We start from the raw sequence: 9253 nt of genomic DNA, 5'->3' as shown, positions 1-9253 counted from the left end.
CCCCTTTGAGGTCTGTCTGATACAGGAAAGAACCAATTCTTTGTAGACCAGTGTCTACTAAACCTAGGTGGCTGTACTTGTAAAAAATCTTTGACAGTTTGCATAGATTTAGCTTTGTCCTCCATTTTCTTTAACACCTCTTCTGCCTTAACACCAAACAAAGTATCATGCCGTAAGGGTGCATCTAATAATTTAACCTTGACATGATCAGGCAGATTTTGTTCCTTTAACCAAGCATGCCTCCTAATTACAGAACCCATAACTGCGGCCCTGCAGGAGGCCTCCAAATAATCAAAGCCACATTGCAAAGTATGCTTTCCAACTTGCTCAGCTGCATGCAATAAATCCTGCATTTCCTTGTTTTCTGCACATTCAGAGTTTAACAACATTTTCTGTTTAAGCAATGCCATGACATGTTGCTGATATTTAAGCATACAGTTTAAGGCCCTTATAGCCAAGGTAGCAGATGTGTAAACCTTTTTTCCCCATCTATCCAGTGCCCTAGAATCTCTGTCAGAGGGGGTATGGTTTTTTGCAGCAGAAGCCTTAACTCCTTTGGGACCCTGTGAAATAGTTTCTGGGTCTGCAGCAGGGTTTTTAAAAAGGAATTTATGAGAGTCAGGAACCCTGTAATATCAGTCAGGCTTAACAGGAGCTGGAGGGTAAGGAGTCAGAGGTACGACTAGACTCCTAAAACACATCTACAATGTCTAACACAGGTGGAATGGCTAGAGGCCTGTGTTGAGGTAGTAAAAGGAAATCCTTGAGCCTCTTTTTGGATTCTGAAAAATCTTGGCTCTCCCAGTGGAAATGCTCCCTTCATGGTATGCAAGGTTTCCCCAAAAGAACAGTCTTCTGGAGGAGAAGCTGAAGGTATAGATTCTTCAGCATCAGAATCCTCATAGGGGGGAAGAGAATATTCCTGATCAGAAGAGGAATGTGAAGAAATAGAAACCTGATCTTAAGATTCATAGTCAGTCTCGTGCCTAGGCTGCTTCTCAGGAGGGGGATGGGAAGGCCTCTTCTCAGGAGGGGGATGGGAACCCCTGATCAAGGTAATCAAGTCTTCGGCCATTTTTGAGTATCTGTTTTTTGGGCATAGAAGCCTGTCCACGTTGCTCTTGAGTTTGTTTCTTTGCTTTAGAAGGTACTTCAGTCTTTGCCTTTGAAGCTGAAGTTGGTTTAATGTAAAGATGTTTGGGCCTGAATACACCCTCAGAAGCCGGTGCCTGCTCAGCGGCTCCGGACCCATCTGAAGGAATAGTATCCGAGGCTCCAATACCTTGAGTTTCCAGCAGCATGGCTGACCATGTGGGAGTCAGTAGCGGCCTGCGACTCTAAAGTAGCGGGTGGCAGGGGCTGCGAAAGCACCTCACTGAGAACTGGCGACTGGCTTAGGAGAAGCTTCGTCATCAGTTTTGGGCCTCGGTTGTTTATTTCTCCCCTTTTCTTTGCATTTTTTTGTGAACGCCGGTAGTCGGATGGTTATCCGACGACATTTCTGGATAATTAAACTGGCATCCAAAATAGTTTAAAGCAAAATCATACTGACGCTTAATAGTGCATTGGTTAAATATAGCACAAAACCGACAACCAGAAATGTGATCAGGGCCTACACAAGGAATACAGTAAGAATGAAAGTCCTTATGAGGTATTTGCTTTCCACAAGAAATATAATTATTTATTTTTTTCTAACATCGGTCTGGAGCAAGAAAAAAAGTTTCCCCAATGGGGTACTTAGCTTTATTGAAGATTTTGGATCTGAAATTCGAACACGGAAATCTCAGGAGTCAGCCGACCGGCACTTGTGAACTACTTCTGCTTCGGGCACTGCGCGGCAAGAAAGACTGAAGAAAATGGCGTCTGCTGCTTCTTTTATACCCCTGACGACCTGACATCAGGGAAGGGGGCAACAGCAGCCAACGCAGGACCCAAGACTTTGGAATTCAGGCCGACTGACGGCAACCTGCCAGCAGGATTACCCAAACGTAATGACTGCAACAGTGAAACACTAAGAACATCAAATCTAATAGCACCTATGAACAAGGAGGTGACAGGAAATTAAATTTGACAGAGCCCTGTCAAGTAAAACGCAACTAAAGAAAGGCTAAAGGCCTAGGAGTAATCGCTTCGAATTAGAAAGACAAAAAAAATTATACAGTTAACTCACTGAAACAACAATTACGAGAAATATTAAAAGTCTCACATATATCAAATCCCTGATAAATAACTAAATATATATACTTCTAAGAAAAAAGGTTACTGGCCCGAGCTTCCTCCGAAGATCGTGCGATCCGCTGCAGCGGCAAACTAGATCTGGGGTTGGTAGGAGAGCAACATGGGATAGGGACTGTGCCTTGAGCTACTCAAAGATCTTGAGCTTGGAAAGCAGCCGACTCGGAGCAGATGGATCGGCTCCGAACCCATGTGTAAAGAACACATGGCGAGACTGAACAACTTCACATCAGTATTTTGCCTGTAGGTTGCAGAACATTTCCCTGCATGGACAACTGGTTGAGAACACAAATGAACTGCAGTTCAATTGTAGAAATAAGTGGCTGTGAGCAAATTCACAGTGGGGACAGTATAGCATGCAGCTGAGCCCACAGCTGGAATATCCAAGGGTGGGGGGGTATGGACTGGAATGTGTGTGACCTAAACAACCTAGATCTTCTATGGGAAAGTAATCAGGTGGAGGCAAGCCACAAGCAGCTGAAGGTATTACTAGGATGACCTACCACACACATCCCTAAACTTACCATGAACAAAATCTTACCAATGCCTGCAGACAACCCCTGCTCCGGTGAATGTCTGTTACTCCACACAGGAGAGCCACTGCATCTATGAAGTGCTACTTAAAAGACATACTGGAGCTTAAGTGTGATCGCAGCAATGTACAAGATTTCCCCTGTGATTCTACACCTCTAGTTGTGGTTGTATAAGCATGTACTGTACATAAACACTCAGTATTTCACTTGATACATTAATAAAAACACTGCCTGTTGAACACATTTTCTCTGCCACTGACATGTCCACTGGTCATCCTACAGCTGCCTGCCGTCTCTAGGGTCCTGGGAAAAAAATATAACACTCTCCCCTGACACACACCTGCATGGTTATATCAGATGTCTACTTCACTGTGCCCACTGTGAATGTCATAACTGTGTTTCACTGCAGGTGAACTGCAACTCAACCATGTATCTACAACCAACTGCCCACAGAGGGAAATGTTCTGTAACCTATAAGCCTAAATCTGAAAGCTAGTCTGAAAACTACTGTATTACAATGCTTGCATAACCTGGCATTGACTGAAGGCTGATTATGTGCAATCCAAACCAAGCGCCCCATGGCAAATGAAAAAAACAAGTCAGTCTTGGAAGATCAAAACTCCACTTTTCCTTCCTTGCAGGAAAAAAGATGGCCTAAGTCTGGAGAGCATCAAATAAGGATGGATGGCTACTTATAAATACACATAGGTGTCAGCTCACCCACAAAGTTTTAATTCTAAGAAGATCATCAGATCAGACTACAATCATGTATAATGCAAACAAATTTTTATGGTAAAAACCCAACCTTTCAGGACATTCACAGAACTAAAACTGAAAATACCTGCAAACAAAGTGCAAATGCTTGCTCAGTACTCCTTTCATCAGGCATGCAAACAAATCTCAAAGTGACTAAAACAGAAAACTCAGTTTTTCAATTGCCTACAATGTCGCAGTGCTTAAAGGCCAGTAGTACGCCACACTGAACTCAGTAACACAACCTGCTAGTTATAAGCAATCTACATATGACAGCTGCAACAAGTAAACAAACCGCCACTTTACTAAGCTTGTGGAAATCCAAGGTTAACATTTTTTCTGGGCTTTCGGCCTGAACTGTGGTATATATAATTTGGCCTTGAACGCAACATGATATCCATGCTTTATTTGTGGCCTTGGTGCTGGAGAAGCTAGCTTGGTTGAAACTATGGAAATGACCAGCCATGGAGTTGGGAGACAGCCTACAGCAAGGGCAGAACCTGTGGGAAGGCCTAACACTGCAGCTCTTGCACTAAGAATGTCAGAGGCACAAGACTACTTAGGAATGCATGCACTCCAGCCAGTACAGTGAGCATACAAACTATGGTGGACACTGTACTTCTCTTTCACACTAGGGTATCTTGCAGATAACGGCTACAATCCCCAGATTATCTCCCCCTTCAACCACCTTTGGATGCTGAAGGAATGAATGGGTCATTAGGAGATGAAGACTGGTGGGTCAGTGGGGTGGGGCAAAGTTTAAAAAAAAAAAAAACTAACAGGGTTTCAACAAATTGGTCCAGTCTACCACATGCAATGTTACAAATACACACAATCTATTAAGATGAGAGCAAATGCGGCAGCCATCTGTCAACTCAAACTGATAGTTCTACGTGAAGTACTATAATTCATATAACTGAAGTCTGCCTCATTTTTCAAAAAAAGTAGAACCAGCTCATGAAAATTCAAACCTACAAAAAATTCTGTATGGAGTTTCACTGAAGGTGACAAAATTCGTGTTTTTGCTATACAAACAAATATGCATACAAGTAGGGCTGTGTGTATGTATACATAAATGCACACACATGCATAAATTTGTATGCACATTCAACAACAAATCTATATGCTCTCCAACAAAGTGGAAATAACATAAGCCAACATTCAAGCTGATTTTTGACAGAACTCTAGTTGTTAAGCTCTTTATAAAGGGAAGAAATAGATACTCTGAGCCAGTGCGCATGAATGCGCTACACCATAGAGGAGTCTTCCCACTTGATAGCAGCCCCAAGCAACTGTAGCCTCAGCAAATTCCTGACTAGTGCTACTGCTACTGACAGAATACTAGGCAGCTGCTAGATAGTGAAACATTACTAACAGAAAGGATTTACTACCACTGCTATTAAAACTGATGATTAAAACACAAGTACAAAGAAGTTTAAGATGGAAGCACCGTGTACATGGAATACTCTCTACCTAAAGCAAAATACAAAAATCTCCTTTGTGGTGATATGCTAACAGCCTTCCATCACATTCGTCACTGCTATGAAAAGTCATGTGATATCAGCAACATCAGAGCTTGAAGACAGCCCACAGCCCATGTAAAATATCACAACTGCATACCTCTCAGCAAAAGAAATCCAGACAAAGGCCCAAAAATCAGGGACATAATTTAAATATTGCCCTCACAAACTTAGGAAATTGATAGAACAGGTTTTGCATTAGCATGCATTTTCTGAAGGACATTAAGTCTAAAACTCAAATGTCTGTCATTATTTAGTGAACTCAGCCCTCAATTATTTGCTAGACCACCACAAATTTTATGAGTAAGAGACCAAAAAAGAGAAAAATCTGGACAGTTGAGACGTATATGTATAACTGATATGAAGGCTGAAGTCACAAATCCTAAGACAAGACCTTCCTGTGACAATCCAACAGGTAATCTGATGGTCTTATGAGAAAACGACAGTGTTACATGCAGAAATATCAAGATGCCACCTGTTTTGAGTGATAGTACCTAATCCTGGGGCAAAACCAGAGAAAGTACAGTTGTGTAAAATCTTACCATAACATTAGATGTCCTTCTCTTCTATATGCTACTGTATCTGCCTCTGGTTGACTCCATACGTCTGGCCATTTTATAAAAGATAGCTGCTGCAAAGGTAAGTGCGATGGCCCATATCACTCAACGTACGTCAGCCACAAATGGACGTCTGGTATAAAGTAGACATCAGCATGCACCTACCTCAGAACTTTTCTGCCGCCTGTGTGACTGCCAGCTCTAGTTGTTGCTCACTTAGAGAAGTGACTTCCTTGTGTCCGTGTTCAGGTAAGTACCCCATAAGGTTTTTTTTTTTTTTTTTTTTTTTTACTTTTTTGCTACTGTGTTGTGGTTTAATGTTGGGTAGAAAGGACAAGCGTCAGTGTGGAAGGCAGATTCCACATAAAGACTCGCATGAGCTCTGTCTAGACCAAGACCACAACCACACCACTTGTGAAATCTATCAGGCCTTTGTCCCTAAAACACTTAGGAGCAGTCTGGCTGTGTTAAAAACTATGCCTTGAAAATCAGCGATTGAAACACCTAGCAAAAAACATGGACCTGACGTCTGGAACCTTGGATGAGCTGCCCGCTAAAAAGACCAAGAAGCTTAGGCCTGATCTTACGACTGCACCCTCTATTCCAACCGAACAATAGGGAGAACACCCTCTCCCTAATGCAATCAGACAGGAAAAAGCCAAGACTGCTAAGAGACTGAAAAATAAAAATGTTCAGCAAAAAAAGTTTGGGGTGGTTTGTACGGCATCCGGCAAGTTTTGGTGTATATGGTTCCTCCACATTCCTGAACAAATAAGAAGCATCAACAGGAAATGAGGTTAGAGGATTATACAACCATAGCAGAGGAAAACCATAACAGTCTAATTTGAAGACTGTCACTGAACTACTTAAGGGTCTGTCAAAAACTCAATCCTTAACTGCTGCATGATGGACAATCTGGCAGAGTTCTTTATGAAACTGTGAACCATGTTAACTTTTGGAGATGGTAATTGCTGCAGATGGGATGTGGTAACCTCACTCTTGGAAATACTGAATTACATGCCAGAGGTACAAAAAGCAATACAGAAGTTTGCTTTTCCCAAAGACACTGTATTAAGGGCCTGTTCAAAGCATTCCATCTATTAAGAGTCAGATGGGTAGACAGGTGTTTCATGTTTTTTTCAATCTACAAGTGAGGCTAACATCATCCCCCAAAGACAAGCACATGAGAATAAATCATTAGACCAAACCTGACAATTCTCCACTGGATACAGACAGATGGTGGAATTTATGAAATAAATAGCAACAGTATCACCAAACCAAAGAAAAACAAGCTTCAAAGCAGGATCTGACCAACGTAATCCACTGAGTAAACGAGTGCCAAGTGGGTAGTTGCAAGAAAGTTTATTGATATAAAACAAGCTCTTTCGCTCGGCTAGATACCGAGCTTTTTCAAGCTAAAAATGAATTCAAACATTGGAAACAGTGCCATTTTATATATCTTTCCCTATCGCATGGTTAGCTAGTTAGCTGTTAGTCTTAAGTCAATTAACAATTAGCGAGGAGTGCTATTTTAGTGAAGCAACACTCAATTTAAAAAGGAGAAATGCTCATATGTTTAAAAAGAAATACCCATATTACAAAGCGTTTCACATTTGAAACATAAAATACACTGTTTAAAAATGTACGTGCTAATGCTCATGTATTAACTCTAGTAGCAAGTGTGTATACATATAAAACCTGCTAAATGAACTGCATTAGCAGTTATATTAAAAACTGTATTCCTGTTGTTCATAATTTTTGTTAAATATATTTGGTGAATGTTAAAACAATTTTAAAAATAGTAGAAATAGAAAACATACATCTGTAGAGAAAAAATTGTTGAAAAAAGTATACAAGCATAAAGTTTACTGTAGTTAAAAAGTCATGTTGCAGCAGACACCTACAACAGTGAATGATCTTACTGTGAAGGGTGTGTCTACTTACAAACCTACAAGCGAGCTCCTCTAATTTTGAGAACACTGCTGATGTTAAAAGTCTCTATTAAACCTGGGGCTCTACTTGCTTCTAACCTGAGTTGCCAGAAAAGTTCTCTATATTCTAGACTTGTTTCCCAGTCGCCACCCCTAGCATTGGGAAGTACTTGTTCCAATACCAAGAACTTAAATTTGAAATTCTTGCAAACCAAGGAATGCTTATATAAAGCATTTGATTCCTTTTGTTTAGAAATGTCATGTAAATGCTCATAAATTCTTCTTCTAAAAGGCCTTTCTGTTTTGCCAATATAGAAACTAGTGCAGGTGGCACAGAACCCTAAGTATACTACTCCTTTGCTGCCACAGTTTGTAAAAACTTTAGGTCTAAACAGAAAGTTCCTAGAAACAATGTAAATACTAGGGGTGTCAAAAATAGTGTTACATTGTTTGCAGGCGCCACATTTAAAGGTGCCTGCTTTGTGCAATTGAGTGTTCGTTCTGGTATGGTTGTTCCCTTCAAAAAATTATTTTAGGTTGGTATCCCTCTTTCTAATAAACTTTGGGTGTGGTGGTATAATATTTTTCAAATCATGTAGTGAAAGAACTGGCCAATGTCTGTGGAAAATTTCTTCAACTTCAAAGGAGTTGAGACAGTAAGTATAAATGAACCTGCCATAAGTGTGGTCAGGCTCTTTAATGTCAGTGTGATGAACAACCACATCTGCACCTAAAAGAGGGGGATAAAGTGTTTCTCTGCTGCCCATGACCTGTTGGGCTAAAGTAGTTAAAAGTGTTAAGGGGTATCCTCTTTCAAGAAATAGAGATTTTAGGAAGTCAATCTCATCTAAACAATCGTGTGTAGTACTGGATATTCTAGAAGCTCTCATGAATTGTCCTTTGACAATGCCCTTTTTCTGAGAGAAGGGGTGTCCACTCTGAAAGTGTAAGTATGTATTAGAAAAGGTTGGCTTCCTATACAGTTTAGATTGGAATACATTTATTGACCCGATCCTTGTATAAGGTTACATCAAGGTAATGTAGTTCGTCATTACTAATCGTATACGTAAAAGATAAAAAATGGGTGGTTGAGTTTAAATACTTGATGAATTCCAAAAATTCATCATGGGTTCCTGCCCAAAAAATGCATATATCGTCTAGGTACCTCTTGTAGTGCACTAAATATTGTGCCCAGGTGGTGGAAAAAATAAACCTTTGCTCCCATCTATGTAAGACGGTGTTAGCATAAAAGGACGCATAAGGAGTGCCCATAGCTATTCCTTTTTTCTGCTTGTATATTTCACCATTAAAATGTATATAGTTGTGTTTATGCTAACACAGTCTTACATAGATGGGAACAAAGGTTTATTTTTTCCACCACCTGGGTACAATATTTAGTGCACTACAAGATGTACCTAGACGATATATGCATTTTTTTGGGCAGGAACCCATGATGAATTTTTGGAATTCATCAAGTATTTAAACTCAACCACCCATTTTTTATCTTTTACGTATAAGATTAGTAATGACGAACTACATTACCTTGATGTAACCTTATACAAGGATCGGGTCAATAATGTATTCCAATCTAAACTGTATAGGAAGCCAACCTTTTCTAATACATACTTACACTTTCAGAGTGGACACCCCTTCTGTCAGAAAAAGGGCATTGTCAAAAGACAATTCATAAGAGCTTCTAGAATGTCCAGTACTACACATGATTG

Source organism: Protopterus annectens, chromosome 12.part0 (assembly GCF_019279795.1).
Source record: "Protopterus annectens isolate FY-2018-M chromosome 12.part0, PAN1.0, whole genome shotgun sequence".
Classification (NCBI taxonomy): Eukaryota; Metazoa; Chordata; order Ceratodontiformes; family Protopteridae; genus Protopterus; species Protopterus annectens.
This window is presented reverse-complemented; position numbering follows the sequence as displayed.